A 20,031-nucleotide genomic window follows, 5' to 3' on the forward strand; every position below is an offset into this window, starting at 1 on the left:
CTGCAGGGTCTCCTCCCAAAACCCAGCCTCCAAATCCTCCCCCCCCCCCCCCCCCCCAATTCTTCTTCCCACTTTCTCTTCACCTCCCCTATTGGGTCTCCCACCCACTCCATCAGCTCCTTATAGATCTCCGGGACCTTCCCCTCCCCTCCTGTTCTTGACATCACCTTATCCTGTAACCCCCTTTGCGGGAGACGTGGAAAGCTCGAGACCTGTCTCCGTACAAAATCCCTCGCTTGCAGGTATCGGAACACATTCCCACCTGGCAACTTAAATTCCTCCAGCTCCTCCAAACTCGGAAAAATCTCATCAAGAAAGAGATCCCCAAATCTCTCGATCCCTGCCCGCTCCCACCCACAAAACCCCCTGGAGCAAACTGATGGTTACCGCATATCGGTGCCCTCACCGATGCCCCCTCCAAACCCCTGTGCTGCTGCCACAGTCCCCACACCCTCAGGCTGCCACTACTACCAGGCTTGTGGAGTACCAAGCTGGCAAGAACGGCAGAGGTGCTGTTAACAACACCCTCAAAGTCGTGTCCTTACAGGATGCTGTCTCCACATCGAACCCCCCACTACCCACTTCCTGACCATCGATATATTCGCCGCCCAATTGCACCTTCCTCACCTGTGGGGTTTTACCGGCCCAAATAAATCCCAAAATTACCGCATTTATCTTCCTAAAAAATGCCTTGGGGGAAAAAGTTGGGAGACACTGAAAAACAAACAGCAACCTCGGAGGACTGTCATTTTCACAGTCTGGACCATCCCTGCCAGAGACAGTGGGTGTGTGTCCCACCTCCGGAAGTCCCCCTTCATCTACTCTACTAGCCACACAGAGTCAATTTGTGGAGCTGTCCCCATTCCCGTGCTACCTGGATACCTAAGTATCTGAAGCTCCCTCCCACCACCTTGAATGGCACCTCCCCCAATCTCCTCTCCGGCCCCCTTGCCTGGATCGCAAATACCTCACTTTTGCCCATGTTCAATTTACAGCCCGAGAACTGGCCAAATTCCTTTAGTATCCCCATAATCCCTTCAATCCCCCCCCCCAACAGGTCTGATATATATGAGAGCAAATCGTCCATGTAGAGCGAGACCTATGCTCCACCCCTTCGTACTACCCCTGCCAGACCTTCGAAGCTCACAGCGCCATTGCCAAAGGCGGTATGGCCAGGGTAAACAGCAGTGGGGAAAGTGGGTATCCCTGCCTCGTCCCCCGGTACAGCCTAAAATACTCCAACCTCAGCCGATTCGTGCCCACGTTTGCCACCAGTGCCTGATAAAGCAACAGAACCCAGTCCACAAATCCCTGCTCAAACCCGAACCGCCCCGGGACCTCCCATAAGTACCCCCACTCCACCCGATCAAAGGCCTTCTCTACGTCCATAGTCACCACTTCCTCAACCTCGCTCCATAGTCACCACCACCTCAACCTCGCTCCATAGTCACCACCACCTCAACCTCGCTCCATAGTCACCACCACCTCAACCTCGCTCCATAGTCACCACCACCTCAACCTCGCTCCATAGTCACCACCACCTCAACCTCGCTCCATAGTCACCACCACCTCAACCTCACTCCATAGTCACCACCACCTCAACCTCGCTCCATAGTCACCACCACCTCAACCTCGCTCCATAGTCACCACCACCTCAACCTCGCTCCATAGTCACCACCACCTCAACCTCACTCCATAGTCACCACCACCTCAACCTTGCTCCATAGTCACCACCACCTCAACCTCGCTCCATAGTCGCCACCACCTCAACCTCGCTCCATAGTCGCCACCACCTCAACCTCGCTCCATAGTCACCACCACCTCAACCTCGCTCCATAGTCGCCACCACCTCAGCCTCGCTCCATAGTCACCACCACCTCAACCTCGCTCCATAGTCACCACCACCTCAACCTCACTCCATAGTCACCACCACCTCAACCTCGCTCCATAGTCGCCACCACCTCAACCTCGCTCCATAGTCACCACCACCTCAACCTCGCTCCATAGTCACCACCACCTCAACCTCGCTCCATAGTCACCACCACCTCAACCTTGCTCCATAGTCACCACCACCTCAACCTCGCTCCATAGTCACCACCACCTCAACCTCGCTCCATAGTCACCACCACCTCAACCTCACGCTCCTCTGTAGGCATCATGATAACACTGAAGAACCTCCTAATATTGGTCACCAGGTGCAGCCCCTTAACAAACCCTGTTTGATCTTCCCCTATTACCTCTGGGACACAATCCTTGATCCGTGTGGCCAGGAGCTTTACCAGCAGTTTGGCATTCACACTCAATAGGGAGATTGGTCTATATGACCCACAGGTTTCCGGGTCTTTGTCCCGCTTTTAAATGAGAGAGATCGCGCCTGCAACGACATCGTGGGGGACACTCCCAACTCCTTTGCTTTGTTGAACGCCCTTACCAACAGCGGACCCAACACCCCCGAAAACCTCTGATAACATTCCACTGGGTATCTATCCAGTCCTGGATTGCATCGCCTCCAGCCCCTCTATTACCTCTCCAAGCCCAGTTGGGGTCCCCAGCCACTCTACCAGCTCCCCATCCACCTTCAGGAACTCCAGCCCTTCCAAAAATCACCTCATCTCCTCTTCTCCGGCTGGGGGTTCTGATTTATACAGCTTGCTGTATAAATCTTGAAACACTCCATTCACCCCCGTTGGGGTCTCTGCAAATCTCCTGTCCATTTGTAGGCTTTCTCCCACCAGCCTCTCTACGTCCACCCACTCCGCCTTCTTTGTGTGCCCGAATAGAAATAAATTCACCCCTGATAACTGCTTTCAGTGCCTCCCAGACCATACCCACCAACAGCCCCCCCCCCCATTCGTTGATCTTTATATACCCCCGATGGCTTCCCTCTCCCGCTCACACACCTCCGCTAGCAGCCCCACATCCAACCTCCATTGTGGACACTGGGCCTTCCGTTGCTCACTCGCAGGTCCAGCCAATGCGGGACGTGGTCCGACACCACTATTGCTGAATGTTCAGCATCTATCACCTCTGCGAGTGGTGTTTTGTCCAGCACAAATAAATCTATTCGGGAGTACACTTTGTGCACATGGGAGTAGAATGAAAATTCTTTCTCCCTCGGCCTCCCAAATCTCCACGGATCGACCCCTCCCTCCCCACCCCACCCCCATGGGCTCCATGAACCCCCGGAGTTCCTTAGCTGTAGCTGATACCATCCCCGACCTTGGGCTCGACCGGTTCAGTCTCAGATCCAGGACCGTATTGAAGCCTCCCGCCATAATCAGCCGATGAGAATCCAGGTCCGGGATCCTCCCCAGCGCCCTCCTCATAAATTCCACATCGTCCCAGTTCAGGGCATAAGTGTTCACCTATACTACCGGCATTCCCTCCAATTTCCCAATAACCATGACATAACTCCCCCGGATCTGCCTCTATATTCCCCACCTCGAACGCCACCCGTTCATTGACCAAAATCGCCACCCCCTTTGTTTTAAAGTCCAATCCAGAGTGGAATAATTGCCGAACCCATCCCTTCCTAACCTGATCGGGTCCCCTACCTTCAGGTGTGTCTCTTGCAGCATGGCCACATCTGCCTTCAGTCGCCTCAAGTGTGCAAACACAGGGGCCTTCTTGACTGGCCCATTCAAGCTTTGAACGTTCCACGTGAACAGCCGCCACCCCCCACCACAACCCCCTGCTGATCAGTCATAGCCCCTCTTGGGCCAGTCTCCAGCCCGTGTCTGTTACCTCGTTTGGCCCACCCTCGGGCCCCCACCGTCATCAACCTCCTCCTCCTCCATTTTAAAGGCCCCACCCCTGTCAGCAGTACTACCCTCCCACTCCCCACAGATCTCCCTCCCCTTGCTAACCTCCAGCTCACCTCCCACTGTGCTTCCGTGAACTAGCCCGCCAAGCTAGCCCGGCAGCTCCCGCCCCTGGTGCCTAGAATCCTAACCCCCTCTGATTCCCCTCCCCCCCCCGCTCAAACATTAGTGCAAACAATCGATAGCAACAGAAAAAAAGAAACCAACTCCCCATCCCTCAACAAAGAACAATGTGGTGAATGAGATTCACATGGCATTATAGAACATAGAACATAGAACATAGAACATAGAACGATACAGCGCAGTACAGGCCCTTCGGCCCTCGATGTTGCACCGACATGGAAAAAATCTAAAGGCCATCTAACCTACACTATGCCCTTATCATCCATATGCTTATCCAATAAATTTTTAAATGCCCTCAATGTTGGCATGTTCACTACTGTTGCAGGTAGGGCATTCCACGGCCTCACCACTCTTTGCGTAAAAAACCCACCTCTGACCTCTGTCCTATATCTATTACCCTTCAATTTAAGGCTATGTCCCCTGGTGCTACCCACCTCCATCCGCGGGAGAAGGCTCTCGCTGTCCACCCTATCTAACCCTCTGATCATTTTGTATGCCTCTATTAAGTCACCTCTTAACCTTCTTCTCTCTAACGAAAACAACCTCAAGTCCATCAGCCTTTCCTCATAAGATTTTCCCTCCATACCAGGCAACATCCTGGTAAATCTCCTCTGCACCCGTTCCAAAGCTTCCACGTCCTTCCTATAATGAGGCGACCAGAACTGTACGCAATACTCCAAATGCGGCCGTACTAGAGTTTTGTACAACTGCAACATGACCTCATGGCTCCGGAACTCAATCCCTCTACCAATAAAGGCCAACACACCATAGGCCTTCTTCACAACCCTATCAACCTGGGTGGCAACTTTCAGGGATCTATGTACATGGACACCGAGATCCCTCTGCTCATCCACACTACCAAGAATTTTACCATTAGCCAAATATTCCGCATTTCTGTTATTCTTTCCAAAGTGAATCACCTCACACTTCTCCACATTAAACTCCATTTGCCACCTCTCAGCCCAGCTCTGCAGCCTATCTATGTCCCTCTGTAACCTGCAACATCCTTCCGCACTGTCTACAACTCCACCGACTTTAGTGTCGTCTGCAAATTTACTCACCCATCCTTCTGCGCCCTCCTCTAGGTCATTTATAAAAATGACAAACAGCAACGGCCCCAGAACAGATCCTTGTGGTACGCCACTCGTAACTGAACTCCATTCTGAACATTTCCCATCAACTACCACTCTCTGTCTTCTTTCAACTAGCCAATTTCTGATCCACATCTCTAAATCACCCTCAATCCCCAGCCTCCGTATTTTCTGCAATAGACGACCGTGGGGAACCTTATCAAACGCTTTACTGAAATCCATATACACCACATCAACTGCTCTACCCTCGTCTACCTGTTCAGTCACCTTCTCAAAGAACTCGATAAGGTTTGTGAGGCATGACCTACCCTTCACAAAACCATGCTGACTATCCCTAATCATATTATTCCTATCTAGATGATTATAAATCGTATCTTTTATAATCCTCTCCAAGACTTTACCCACCACAGACGTTAGGCTCACCGGCCTATAGTTACCGGGGTTATCTCTACTCCCCTTCTTGAACAAAGGGACCACATTTGCTATCCTCCAGTCCTCTGGCACTATTCCTGTAGCCAATGATGACCTAAAAATCAAAGCCAAAGGCTCAGCAATCTCTTCCCTGGCTTCCCAGAGAATCCTAGGATAAATCCCATCCGGCCCCGGGGACTTATCTATTTTCACCTTGTCCAGAATTGCCAACACTTCTTCCCTACGCACCTCAATGCCATCTATTCTAATAGTCTGGGTCTCAGCATTCTTCTCCACAATATTATCTTTTTCTTGAGTGAATACTGACGAAAAGTATTCATTTAGTATCTCGCTTATCTCCTCAGCCTCCACACACAACTTCCCACCACTGTCCTTGACTGGCCCTACTCTTACCCTAGTCATTCTTTTATTCCTGACATACCTATAGAAAGCTTTTGGGTTTTCCTTGATCCTACCTGCCAAAGACTTCTCATGTCCCCTCCTTGCTCGTCTCAGCTCTCTCTTTAGATCCTTCCTCGCTTCCTTGTAAATATCAAGCGCCCCAACTGAAACTTCGCGCCTCATCTTTACATAGGCCTCCTTCTTCCTCTTAACAAGAGATTCCACTTCTTTGGTAAACCACGGTTCCCTCGCTCGACCCCTTCCTCCCTGCCTGACTGGTACGTACTTATCAAGAACATGCAATAGCTGTTCCTTGAACAAACTCCACATATCCAGTGTGCCCAACCCTTGCAGCCTACTTCTCCAACCAACACATCCTAAGTCATGTCTAATGGCATCATAATTGCCCTTCCCCCAGCTATAACTCTTGCCCTGCGGGGTATACTTATCCCTTTCCATCACTAACGTAAAGGTCACCGAATTGTGGTCACTGTTTCCAAAGTGCTCACCTACCTCCAGATCTAACACCTGGCCTGGTTCATTACCCAAAACCAAATCCAATGTGGCCTCGCCTCTTGTTGGCCTGTCAACATATTGTGTCAGGAAACCCTCCTGCACACATTGTACAAAGAATGACCCATCTAATGTACTCGAACTATATCTTTTCCAGTCAATATTTGGAAAGTTAAAGTCTCCCATAACAACTACCCTGTTACTTTTGCTCTTTTCCAGAATCATCTTCGCCATCCTTTCCTCTACATCCCTAGAACTATTAGGTGGCCTATAGAAAACTCCCAACAGGGTGACCTCTCCTTTCCTGTTTCTAACCTCAGCCCATACTACCTCAGAAGAAGAGTCCCCATCTAGCATCCTTTCCGCCACCGTAATACTGTCCTTGACTAGCAGCGCCACACCTCCCCCTCTTTTGCCCCCTTCTCTGAACTTACTAAAACACCTAAACCCCGGAACCTGCAACAACCATTCCTGTCCCTGCTCTATCCATGTCTCTGAAATGGCCACAACATCGAAGTCCCAGGTACCAACCCATGCTGCCAGTTCCCCTACCTTATTTCGTATACTCCTGGCATTGAAGTAGACACACTTCAAACCACCTACCTGAACACTGGCACCCTCCTGCGAAGTCAAATCTGTGCTCCTGACCTCTATACTCTCAATCTCCCGTACCCTAAAACTACAGTCCAGGTTCCCATGCCCCTGCTGAATTAGTTTAAACCCCCCCAAAGAGCACTAACAAATCTCCCCCCCAGGATATTGGTGCCCCTCAGGTTCAGATGTAGACCATCCTGTCTATAGAGGTCCCACCTTCCCCAGAAAGAGCCCCAGTTATCCAGAAATCTGAATCCCTCCCGCCTGCACCATCCCTGTAGCCACGTGTTTAATTGCTCTCTCTCCCTATTCCTCATCTCACTATCACGTGGCACGGGCAACAACCCAGAGATAACAACTCTGTTTGTTCTCGCTCTGAGCTTCCATCCTAGCTCCCTAAAGGCCTGCCTGACATCCTTGTCCCCTTTCCTACCTATGTCGTTAGTGCCAATGTGGACTACGACTTGGGGCTGCTCCCCCTCCCCCTTAAGGACCCGGAAAACACGATCCGAGACATCACGTACCCTTGCACCTGGGAGGCAACATACCAAACGTGAGTCTCTCTCGCTCCCACAAAATCTCCTATCTGTGCCCCTGACTATTGAGTCCCCAATTACTAATGTTCTACTCCTTTCCCCCCTTCCCTTCTGAGCAACAGGGACAGACTCCGTGCCAGAGGCCCGTACCCCATGGCTTACCCCTGGTAAGTCGTCCCCCCCACAAGTATCCAAAACGGTATACTTGTTACTCAGGGGAACAACCGCAGGGGGTCCCTGCACTGACTGCTTCTTCCCAGTCCCTCTTACAGTTACCCATCTATCTCCAGTCTTTGGTGTAACTATTTCCCTGAAGCTCCTATCTATGACCCCCTCTGCCTCCCGAATGATCCGAAGTTCATCCAGCTCAAGCTCCAGGTCCCTAACACGGTTTTTGAGGAGCTGGAGTTGGGTGCACTTCCCACAGATGAAATCAGCAGGGACACTGACGGCGTCCCTCACCTCAAACATTCTGCAGGAGGAGCATTGTACTGCCTTCCCTGACATCACCTCTAGATTTAAAAAATAACAAGAAAAAGAAAAAGAAAGGAAGAGCTTACCTGATATTACCTCAAACCCTGCTCCCGCTCAAAGGTAAGCAAATTTAAAGGCACTCACTCACCTTCACGACAGGCCCCTGCTCCCGCTTCCCAACCACCGTGGGGTGGGGGGGTTGGTTAGAGGAGGAGGTAGGGTTGGAAACACTCACGAAGTGTTTCGGGTTTAACTGTCACTTGCCAACAGCCACTCCACAAACCACCTTCAACTTAGGCTGACCGCACTGCACGTATGCAAATTTCCCAAGAACAGCTGATCAGTAGCTCTGCTCTGCTGCCCTCTGCTGGATGATTGCCTTCACTCAAACTCCTCGGGTCCCCTTCGCAGATTCACCTTCAACTTAGGCTGACCGCACTGCACGTATGCAAATTTCCCCAGAACAGCTGATCAGTAGCTCTGCTCTGCTGCCCTCTGCTGGATCATTATAAGTTACCAATGTCATTCTGTTCCCAGTATATATATGTACCGATATTGTAAGTGCAGTTGCACTACCTGACCACCAGGGGGAGTAGCTCTGGGAGTACTCGAGAGTTTGTATTGGGCTCCCCCTTGGCTCCGCCCAGAACTCCTCCCCCTGGAGCTGCTGTATTAAGATCCGTGCCACAGAGTCAGCCAGCCAGTTCACCGAAAGTTCAACGGCTAACAGGCTGGCTCTGTTGTAAGTATATTAAAACCGCTATTCTAATCCTACAAGCATGTGTCCGTAGAATTGATGGTTCCATCAATTTAATATACTTACGAAACAGTCAAAGTAATTCATGGAAGCAGCCCTCAAACCCGGACGCCTAGAACTCAACCCGCAGGATGCAGAGGCTAAAGAAATTTTTTCCCACTGGCTGAGATGTTTTAAGGCCTACCTGGCAGAAGCCAGCACCGCTGGAACAACGGAGGAACAAAAACTCAGCCTACTGCACGCGAGGGTAGGCCACAGAATCTCCACACAGCTAAATCCGGCCGGTTCTTACACCGCAGCGCTGGCGATATTGGACAAAATGTACGTTAGGCCCATTAACGAGGTTTATGCAGCCACCCTCCCGCCACGTGAGATCCATGGGGGCCGCCATCTTGGCAAACCCACACCATGCGGCCGGCCACATGCGACTCATGGGGGCCTCCATCTTGGACGCCACATTCCTCGCCGCTCACCACGTGCGATCCACGGGCGTTTTCCGCACAAACAGACTGGCCATCCTCGGCTACGTCGTGGAGAACGGAGTCCTGGGCCCAGTCCCAGACCGTATGCTTAGAACTCCCCCTCCCTCATTTCCCCAAGGCCCTCAAACGGTGCTTGGGGTTCTTTTCTTACTACGCCCAGTGGGTCCCTCAATATGCGGACAAAGCCCGCCCACTCTTTAAGGCCACACGATTTCCCCTGTCTGCTGAGGTACGCCAGGCCTTCAGCTGCATCAAGGAGGACATCGCCAAAGCAGCCATGCGGGTAGTGGATGAATCCACTCCCTTTCAGGTTGAGAGTGACGCCTCAGAGGTAGCTCTAGCAGCCACTTTAAATCAGGCAGGGAGGCCCGTTGCATTTTTCTCCCGTACCCTATCCGCTTCAGAACTCCGACACTCCTCAGTCGAGAAGGAAGCACAAGCCATCGTGGGGGCTGTTCGTCACTGGAGGCACTACCTTGCAGGTAGGAGGTTCACCCTCATCACCGACCAACGATCGGTTGCCTTTATGTTTGACAACTCGCAAAGGGGCAAAATAAAAACAATAAAATCCTTCGGTGGAGGATCAAACTCTCCACCTATAGTTACGATATTAAATATCGACCGGGGAAGCTCAACGAGCCCTCGGATGCCCTATCCCGCGGGACATGCGCCAGCGCGCAGATCAGCAATCTGAAAGTCATCCACGATGACCTCTGCCATCCAGGGGTCACCCGGCTCGCCCACTACATCAGAGCCCGAAACCTGCCTTTCTCCAACGAGGAGGTAAAAGCGGTCACCAGGGACTGCCCGATCTGTGCAGAGTGCAAACCGCACTTCTGTAGACCAGACAGGGCCCACCTGGTCAAGGCTTCCAGGCCCTTTGAACACCTTGTGATCAATTTCAAAGGGACCACTCCCCTCCACTAACAAGAACATTTATTTTCTCAACATCATAGATGAGTTCTCCCAATTCCCTTTTGCCATTCCGTGCCCCGACATGACCTCCCACACAGTCATTAGGGCCCTGCATAGTGTCTTCACCCTGTTCGGTTTCCCCAGCTACGTGCACAGCGACTGGGGTTCGTCCTTTATGAGCGACGAGCTGCGTCAGTACCTGCTCAACAAGGGCATCGCCTCGAGCTGGACTACCAGCTACACCCAGGGGGAACGGGCAGGTGGAGAGGGAGAACGCGACAGTCTGGAAGACCGTCCTACTGACCCTCCGGTCTAGAAAACTCCAAGTCTCCCAATGGCAAGAAGTCCTCCCAGACGCGCTCCACGCAATGAGATCACTCCTCCATACAGCGACCAATCAAACCCCTCACGAGCGGCTCTTCATTTTTTCTAGGGGCACTACCACGGGGGTCTCACTTCCGGCGTGGCTGAGGACACCAGGCCCAGTTCTCCTAAGGAAACATGCCAGGGGGCACAAAACCCACCCCCTTGTTGAAAAGGTGCGCCTCCTCCATTCCAACCCCCAGTACGCATTCGTGGAGTTCCCGGACGGTTGCCAGGACACAGTATCCCTTCGGGACCTGGCACCCGCTGGATCCAGCCCCCCCCTACCCCCACTGAGGAACCCCTTACCCCGTTCCCTATGCTGCCGCCGCCTCGCGCCCCCGATTCCACAAGCTCGCCCCACCGGTTCCAAGCGCCAGCACCAGCCTGCCCCCAGTCTCCGGTCGAGCCAGAGGTGTGAGAGAGAGAGAAATACAGCACAGAACAGGCCCTTCGGCCCGCGATGTTGTGCCGAACTTTTATCCTAGGTTAATCATAGACTTTTGGACACTAAGGGCAATTTACATAGCCAATCCACCCAACCTGCACATCTTTGGACTGTGGGAGGAAACCGGAGCACCCGGAGGAAACCCACGCACACACGGGGAGGATCTGCAGACTCCACACAGACAGTGACCCAAGTTGAAATCGAACTTGGGACCCTGGAGCTGTGAAGCCATTGTGCTATCCACAATGCTACCGTGCTGCCCTTAAGAAGAAATTAATCGACATGAAGTCCAAATCCATTGGTGTATGAAGTTTGGACGAGACCCGCCCCGGAGTCTGCCATTATACCCCAGCTCTCAACACCCACCCAGCCACCGCAAGAGGCTGCAACCCCGGTGCTCCGCAGATCGCAACGAACAATTCGTCCACCGGACAGACTAACTCTGTGAGGACCACCCCCGTCGGACTTGATTTTTTTCACAGGGGGTGAATGTGGTGAATGAGATTCACATGGCATTATAAGTTACCAATGTCACTCTGTTCCCAGTATATATATGTGCCGATATTGTAAGTGCAGTTGCACTACCTGACCACCAGGGGGAGTAGCTCTGGGAGTACTCGAGAGTTTGTACTGGGCTCCCCCCTTGGCTCTGCTCAGAACTCCTCCCCCTGGAGCTGCTGTATAAAGATCCGTGCCACAGAGTCAGCCAGCCAGTTCACCAAAAGTTCAACGGCTAACAGGCTGGCTCTGTTGTAAGTATATTAAAACCGCTATTCTAATCCTACAAGCACGTGTCCGTAGAATTGATGGTTTCATCAAGCAAGAAAGAAAAAAACAGAACTGGAGCCAAAAACAAGGGAAAAGAGGAAAATTGTCCTGAACAAAAGTTTTACAGCAGCATCACACTCCTCCACCAGAGTTCAAGGTCCACCTTCTCCTGCCAGTCCATTGTCTCTCATAAACTCCGCTGCCTCTTCTGAAGATCCAAAATACCCGGCCCCCATAAGCCACCCACAGGTGCGCTGGGTACAATAGTTCAAACTTCACCCTTGACCTTATTAAAATTTGTCCTCTCCTTGGCCAGATCTGCACTCAAGTCCTGGTACAGGCAAATCTCACTGCCCTCCCAGGCGCAGAGCCTTGTCTGCCAGGCCCACCTCATGATTTGCTCCTTATCAAGGAACCAGTGCAGCCTCACCACCATCACCCTCGCGGCTCGTTCCCCTGGGGCCTCCTCACCAACACCCTGTGTGCTCGATCCACCTCCAAAGGCCGGTCAAACGCATCTTCACCGAGCAGCTTCTCGAGCAGCTTCCCCACATATGCGTCAGCATCGATTCCTTCGCACCCCTCCAGCAGACCTACAATCCAAATGTTCTGCCTGCGTCTCCGGTTCTCCAAATCCTCCACCTTCTCCTTCAAGCGCTTCTGGTGGTCCCGCATTAGCCCCATCCCCGTTGCCATCGAGACGAATTGCTCGTCAAGCTCAACCGGCAGCTCCTCCAACTTCTACATTGCCTGACCTTGGGCTGCCAGCCTCCTCTCCATGCGGTCAACCACCACCTTGGAGTAGCCTTGGAGCCATCGGGCACCCCAAGAGGGGAGGAGATGGTGGTGCCGGAACACAGAAGCACCTCGGGCCTCCCTCCTGTCCCTGGTGGATCTGGTGGGCAGCGGGCAGAACAGGGCAGCACCACGCCACCTGGAACACCCGAGCAGCAGCCAGTCCATCCAAACCCAGTCACCCCAAACGATGACTGCCAATGGGGACCCAGGTCGCTGGGTGGGAATCACAACAGGCCACTTACCTCTCCTGCTGTACCATCTGGGGATCCACCTAGATGTAGCCTTCGAGCCTGAAGGCCGAAAGTTAGACACCGGTTAAGTCCGCATGGGTGCAGGCCAGTTTAGTTATATGTACACATATCTGTACATATTTGTGCATAGTAAACATCTGTTAACTCTGCTACAACCTGCCTCAGTCAGATGGGTTTGAGGGGTGGGCTGGTCTGGGCTGGCTAGAGACGGGGTACGGGAATGGGCGGATGCTGACCGTCCCCACGACATCACCCCAGGGATCCAATGGGACCATGTGATGGAATGGCCAGCCCACATGCAGGGACTATCCAAGTGGACAGTACAAAGTGCTCCCGTGGGCAGGAGTCAGATGTGTCAGACGATGCAGAGCACCAGAATTCATCGCACAGCGGTTTGTCATCATCCTCCATCCCATGGACCGGACCCGGTGTTATTGCCAACCCAGGGCCCGCATGCCATAGTGTGGCAAATACGTATCACGGAGGGGGTTGTAGGCAGGGTGGGCAGCCGGGGAAGGAGGGGGTGTGGGTGGGATGCGGTGTCCGTGCCCATGGCCAGCTCCCCCCCCTCCCCCCACCCCCCAGTCGGTGAACCTATAGAACATAGAACATAGAACAGTACAGCACAGAACAGGCCCTTCGGCCCTCAATGTTGTGCCGAGCCATGATCACCCCACTCAAACCCACGTATCCACCCTACACCCGTAACCCAACAATCCCCCCTTAACCTTACTTTTTTTTTTTTATTAGGACACTACGGGCAATTTATCATGGCCAATCCACCTAACCCGCACATCTTTGGACTGTGGGAGGAAACCGGAGCACCCGGAGGAAACCCACGCACACAGGGGGAGGACGTGCAGACTCCACACAGACAGTGACCCAGCCGGGAATCGAACCTGGGACCCTGGAGCTGTGAAGCATTGATGCTAACCACCATGCTACCCTGCTGCCCCACCTCGAGGTGATCACCTCGAGGTGATCGGAACGTCCCGTGTGTGTTGGCCCTGGCGCACACATTGTACAGCCTCCTGTGCCTGCCTGGGCCCCATGTCCTGCCCATCCTACCCCGTCCCCGCATCCTCCTCGTCGGAAGAGGACTGGTGTACATCCTTCTCCTCCAGCATGTCGCCCTTCTGTTGCGCAATGTTGAGGAGGACGCAGCAGACCGTTGCGAGTGGGCGACCCTCTTAGCGTCATACTAGAGAGCCCCTCCAGAGTGGTCCAGGCATCTGAACCGCCTCTTTAGGATGCCGGAGCACTGTACGATCACACCCCTGCTCGCTGTGTGAGGGTCACTGTAGCGGATCTACGGTCTGTGGCCTCCAGCTCGGCTTCATCGATCATAACTGCAGCAGATAACCCCTGTTACCCACGGCGCACCTGTGCACCGACCTCTGTGAGATTCGGGGAAGATCCCCACTCGATGCCTAGAAGGATCCCATGGCGTAAAAGGTCAGGGCGACCATCACCTTGACGGCCAGTGGGAGCAGATGTCCTCCCCTATTCTACCATGGTGCCAGGGGCTCCATGCAGATATATAGCACTATCTCCCTGTTCAGCCGGGGTCTTCGAAGGCCAGCACAGTCCAGCAGGTCCTCGAATGACAGGTGCTGCCGGTACACGCGAGGCTTCATGCCGTGCCTCCTTTGAAGCTCCTCCTTCTCGGCCTGTTGGGCGGCCGGCTCTACATCCTGGGCAGCTGCCTCCTGTTCCTCTGGGGCTGGCTCCGCTTCTGCATGCTCCGCTGTTGCAGCTTCCTCCTCCTTGAGCAGCGCCAGCTCGTACAGCCGCAGGACATGCCCCAGCCTGCGACGGCTGGCAGGAAGGCCACCATTGCTATTCCAATGTACATCGTCTTCAGGGGTTGAGAGGCCAACATGTTAGCATGGTGCATACCCACATGCCCAACCAAGTCCATCGGGCTATACGGTGGCCCAGGTTGGCACTGCGGGCTCTGCCCCCGCATGTACCCCCATCTCACATGTCCTCATTGGTACCCAGCACTGTGGGGGCTTCTGGTCATGGTGCCCATCCCTGCTGCCAGCGGTACCATTGGCTGGCGCTGCGCTTGCCTGCCGTACTGTCTGCAGACCCAGTCCAGTGCCCCGGAGGGGCTATAGTGGGCATTGTCCTTGACTGGACCCCGTGATGCCCCTTCAGTGGGTGGCAGCCGGTTGGGTGGTGGTGGTTGTGGCGGAGGGTGGGGTGCGGCGGTGCGAGATGAGGTGTGGGGGTGGGCACACTCATATGGCCGGTGTCACTGTGCAGAACCAGGGGCCATGGTGTCTGGTCAGTGGGGTGCGGTGCAGGATGGCTGCCTTACAGACCACGGCAAAGACAGTCCGTGTCTGGACACCGCCCCAGTTCCATGGGTGTCACCCTGGCCACTTGGCCCATTCCCCCATCACCCCTTCCCTCCCCAGCCATGGAGGTGCCCCCCCCCCCCCCGCCTACCCCCAGCCAGCCCGGTCAGTGTCCGGCCTGGCAACCTGCAATCGCGCCTCTGTGTCCTACTTCCTCTCACTCCCTCATCAGCCAAGACACCGGTTTCAAGATTTGTAAACGCACAAGTGAACTGCTCTGTTAGAAATTCGGCCCATCGGAAGCGGAGAATTGCGGAGGCCCCGGAGTATACCGGGTCAGGCCGCTAAAGACATACAAACAGTGTTTACTGGACATGCGGAGTGAGACACATTGAAACCACTGTTGAGGTGACGGTGAATTGCGATTTATCATCAAATCTGCTGCCGCCACGATTTCGGCATTGGAACCTATTCTCTGCCCATTCGCGTTTCGGCGTCGGCCGTCGGAGAATCCCGCCCAGTATCTTTTAACCAGGTATGGAACTAAAAGGGGACACGAGTGAATGACTTTGAGATTGGAACTTGGAAACATACAGATTCTTGGGTTGAATAAAGGAAGCTGAATAAAGCTTTAGAAAATAGCTGACCATGCTTTAGAAACATCGAGGTTCTCTGCTGAATCAGGTCCAAACCTGATTATTTTCTTGGGCTGCAATTAACTCAATCCTGGTTTAGAACAGAAACTCTGATGACTACAAACCATTAAGATCATGATTATGGCAGCACTCTCATTAAAACAGCACTCAGGAATTGGTGTGAACTAATTCAACGGGTTGGATTCACCATTTTGGAGGCAAAGTGCCAACGCCGGCATGGGAACTGTGGCATTTTACGATGGAAAAACCGGCGCCGACCCACACCGATCCTGCGCCTAGTAAGGGGCTAGCAGCCACTCCGAGTAAAACTCCCGGCTCCCATGATATAAATGGCTGGTGAATGGCCAGGTCCGTGGCCGCACATGCACACGACGACGACCATGTCATAAAACACCGACCCGACCTGCCAAATACTGCCCCCCCCCACCCCGGCCGTCCCCCACCAGTCCTCGCGGAAGCCCCCCTGGTCAGCAGCACGGCTCCCGGCCGACTGTGGCAGCACTGGACACAGTCCGCAGTCAACACGCCGGGTTCCTGACCCCCGAGGCCACAAGTGAACCGCGCCATTGGAAATTCGGCCCATCGGCCACGCTGAATCGCAGAGGTGGCGGAGCATAGTGGGTCAGGCCTGCTAATGATATGCCAACGGTACTTAAACGCCGTGTGGCGAGAGACGCAGTTACACCATCTTCGGGGTGCCGGAGGATCCCGATTTCACATCAAACCAGCGCCTACCGAGATTTTGGAGTCGAAGGCTATTTTCTGCCCAATCGCGTTTTGCGATTTCGACGCCGGCCCAGGATTTTTCATTTGTGGGTCGCTATCCACAGGTGGGCTGCGGGCAGGTGTCAGAAGGGTTACGGGATGCAGGGTCGCAATAAATGTGAATGCCGAGGACCAGAATGAAAGAGGACAGACAAAGAGCATAGAATGTAATTTGAAGTCTAGGCAAGATGTGGGTGAACAGATCAGGAGTGAGGCTGATGCGGAAACTGTTTGTACAGGAGAGTTGAAGGCAGGGAATTCCGGGGCTGCAGAGAGAAGCAGGTCCTCAGCAAAATCACCTTGCCAACAATCCCAAAATGGTACAGGGGAGCATGACAAGAATGTATTTGAAGGTGCAACTGATGCTGGTTGGAAAGGAGCAATTTGAGAGTTGCTAACTTTGCCAGTGGAAACATGCACCAGCTCCATTTTTTGAAAAACCCTGTACAGAGCACAGAGAGTATTATGGTACCAGCTGAAGTGTTGGATAATGTAGACTTGCGTGGTTAACATATACCACCAACACTGAGGAAGGTTCGACTCTATTTTATTAACTAACTATAAACTAATCGACATATGAGAACTGTGGGTTTAAACAATGCTAGTTTAACTAGAGACCTAAGCCTGTCCGAACCAGTTGAATCTCTCAGCGCGTGGTGTGAGTCTGTGCTAAACTTGATGAGCTCTTGTTACACTGAGAGGCAGCATCCAGAATGAACGGGAACCGTGGTGCCCTCTGCCTTTATAGTGTGTGTATTCTAACTGGTGATTGGCTGCGGTGTTTGTGCATGTTGATTGGTCCCTGTGTGTGTCCATCAGTGTGCGTCTGCACCATGATATACTGGTGTATATTATGATACCAGCATAGATGCATTTTATTCAAATGTCTGCTTTATATGACTTGTGTGGTGTGTGGTTGCATGTTTTTTCTAATCTGGCAACGGATTACACAAGATAATGGAACAACTGCATGCGACACTGTCACAATCATCTCACAGAATCTGAATACCTGCCATCCCGAGAGCATTCATAGTGTTTACAAGTATTTTAGCGATTTTAAATTGGGATGTTTATTATGTGCAGTCTAATTTTTCAGTGTAAGCTGCTGCTGTCCTTTCCTGTTCGTGAGTCAGTGCCCAGCTGGGCATGCGCGCAATGATTGTATGAAACCAACATATTTTTGACGATGAAATTGGGAGCTGTGGATTTATGATTTTCAACATTTGCTGGTGGTTGGGGAGGAGTGGCCACTTCATGGAGCGCCCAATTTCTGATTTTCAAAAGCGCAAAAAATTCTTGAGGGGGATAGAATCTTAGCACCCAATGACTCATTCTGACCTGATACATTAAAGGTTAGTAAATGTAGCGTGGGGTCCGAAGGTTAGCCAATCGGCAAAAGTGGGTCCCGGAAGAAAATGTTGGAAAAATACTGCTTTAAAGAATACTTTACTTTGAAATTATTATCCTTTCCCAAAATTTTGGGATTTATATTCGCATCAGCATGTCACTAAAAGTGCGAGGAACATCCTCAAACCTTCCGTGTCCCACTATTGGGAGTCCAGTCTAACTTCCTGGTTACCCAATTGTTGTTCAGATGTCTGAGCTACAAGTCCGGCCTAGGCTTTTTTGTCCCATCAGGAAGTGTTTTTTTCCCGACATATCCATCCATGGGACAATGCCATCCTTGATCTGGCATCTCTGTGTAAACCCCAAATTCTCTCCAACTTGTGGTTTTGCCTCCTTGACCAATTTACCATCTAACTGGTTTGTAGCCACTCAAGCTTCTCTATTGTAGGGGCACCTACTTCTTGTGTTGCTGCTCGCTCTTGTTAAAGTACTTATAAAATTATATTTTTAAAATAAATTTAGAGTACCCAATTCTTACTTTTTTCCAATTAAGGGGCAATTTAGCGTGGCCAATCTACCTACCTGAACATCTTTTTGGGTTGTGGGGGTGGGACCCACGCAGACACTGGGAGAATGTGCAAACTCCACACAGACAGTGACCCAGGGCCGGGATCGAACCCGGGTCCTCGGTGCCGTGAGGCAGCAGTGCTAACTACTGCACCACTGCGCTGCCCCTTGCACTTGTTAAACTATGTCCCCTCCTAGATCTCTTGTCTCTATCTGGACCACAACTACTACTCAAACTGCCCTTCCTGGGACTGGACTTCCTTTCACAATTTTGTGATCTTTTCCTCAGGCTGTGATCACCAATAGTCCAATGTTTGAACTTGTATAATGATCCCTGCCTTTGCACATTTTTAGGCCCTTACCTAGACTAATTTCTAAATGGCAAAAGGCTTCGGAAATCAGAAGCACAAAGGGTCTTTGGAGCCTTAGTTCAGGATTTTCTTAATGTTAACGTGTAGGGTCAATCAGCATAAGGTTGACATGCAGGTTCAGTCGGCAGTTAGGAAAGCAAATGGATTGTTAGCATTCATGTCGAGAGGGTGTATGAGGCTCTAGTCAGACCCCATTTGGAATATTTTGAGCGGTTTTGGGCCCCTTATGTAAGGAAGGATGTGCAGGCTTTGGAGAAAGTTCAGAGGAGGTTCACGAGAATTAGCCCCGGAATGAAGGTCTTGTCATATGAGGAGCAGTATGGGTTTGTACTCATTGCAGTTTAGAAGGATGTGGGGGGGGGGGGATTTTATTGAAACTTACAGAATACTAAGAGACCTAGGGAGAGTGGACGGGAAATTTCCACTGGTAGGAGAGACTTGAACCCGAGTGCACAACCTCAGACTGAGGGGACGATCCTTGAAAAGAGCTAGAAGGTGGTGAATCTGTGGAACACTTTGCTGCAGAAGGCTGTAGAGGCCAAGTCACTGAGTGTCTTTGAGACAGAGATAGACATGTTCTTGATTAATAAAGGGATAAGAGGTTATGGGAGAGGCAGGAGAATGGGAATGAGAAACTTATAAGCCATGATTGAATGGCAGAGCAGACTCGATGGGTTGAATTACTTAATTCTGCTCCTATGTCTTACAGTCTTAATTACAGAGACTGGAAAAAATGGGAAAAGAGGAGGCAACAAATGGGAAGATCTGTGATTTGACTGAAGGCAGCAGAGTGCGTCAATGAAGAAAGGTACTACACTTCTTGAAGAACACAAAAATTCACCCAGTCAAAAAATTGACATGCATGCCAACTTTTGCGACTTGAACCATTGCTTATCAATAAAACAAAGCTACTTCAAATCTGATTGAGCAGAATGGAAATCTTAAGCCTTGGTTAAAAAGTCCATCAGAGTACTGGCCGAAGACACTGCACAGTCCAATCATAGATTATCGATTTGCAGTTATGCCCATGTCCATTCCAACAAGTTCCGATCTCGCCCATGCCACCCATGAGAAGCCACTCCAGGTACCTTAAAGCAGCTGGTCAAGAACACAATGGCAGAAGCATGGTAACAGCGTATCTGAAATAAAACAGAAATCACTGGAACAAACTCAGCAGCTCTGGTGGCATCTGTGGAGAGAGAAAGAGAACTAACGCTTCAAGTCCGCATGTCTTCTTCAGGGCGTTAATTATAACAGCTTATCTCCTTATTT

Source organism: Scyliorhinus canicula, chromosome 20, assembly GCF_902713615.1.
Source record: "Scyliorhinus canicula chromosome 20, sScyCan1.1, whole genome shotgun sequence".
Classification (NCBI taxonomy): domain Eukaryota; kingdom Metazoa; phylum Chordata; class Chondrichthyes; order Carcharhiniformes; family Scyliorhinidae; genus Scyliorhinus; species Scyliorhinus canicula.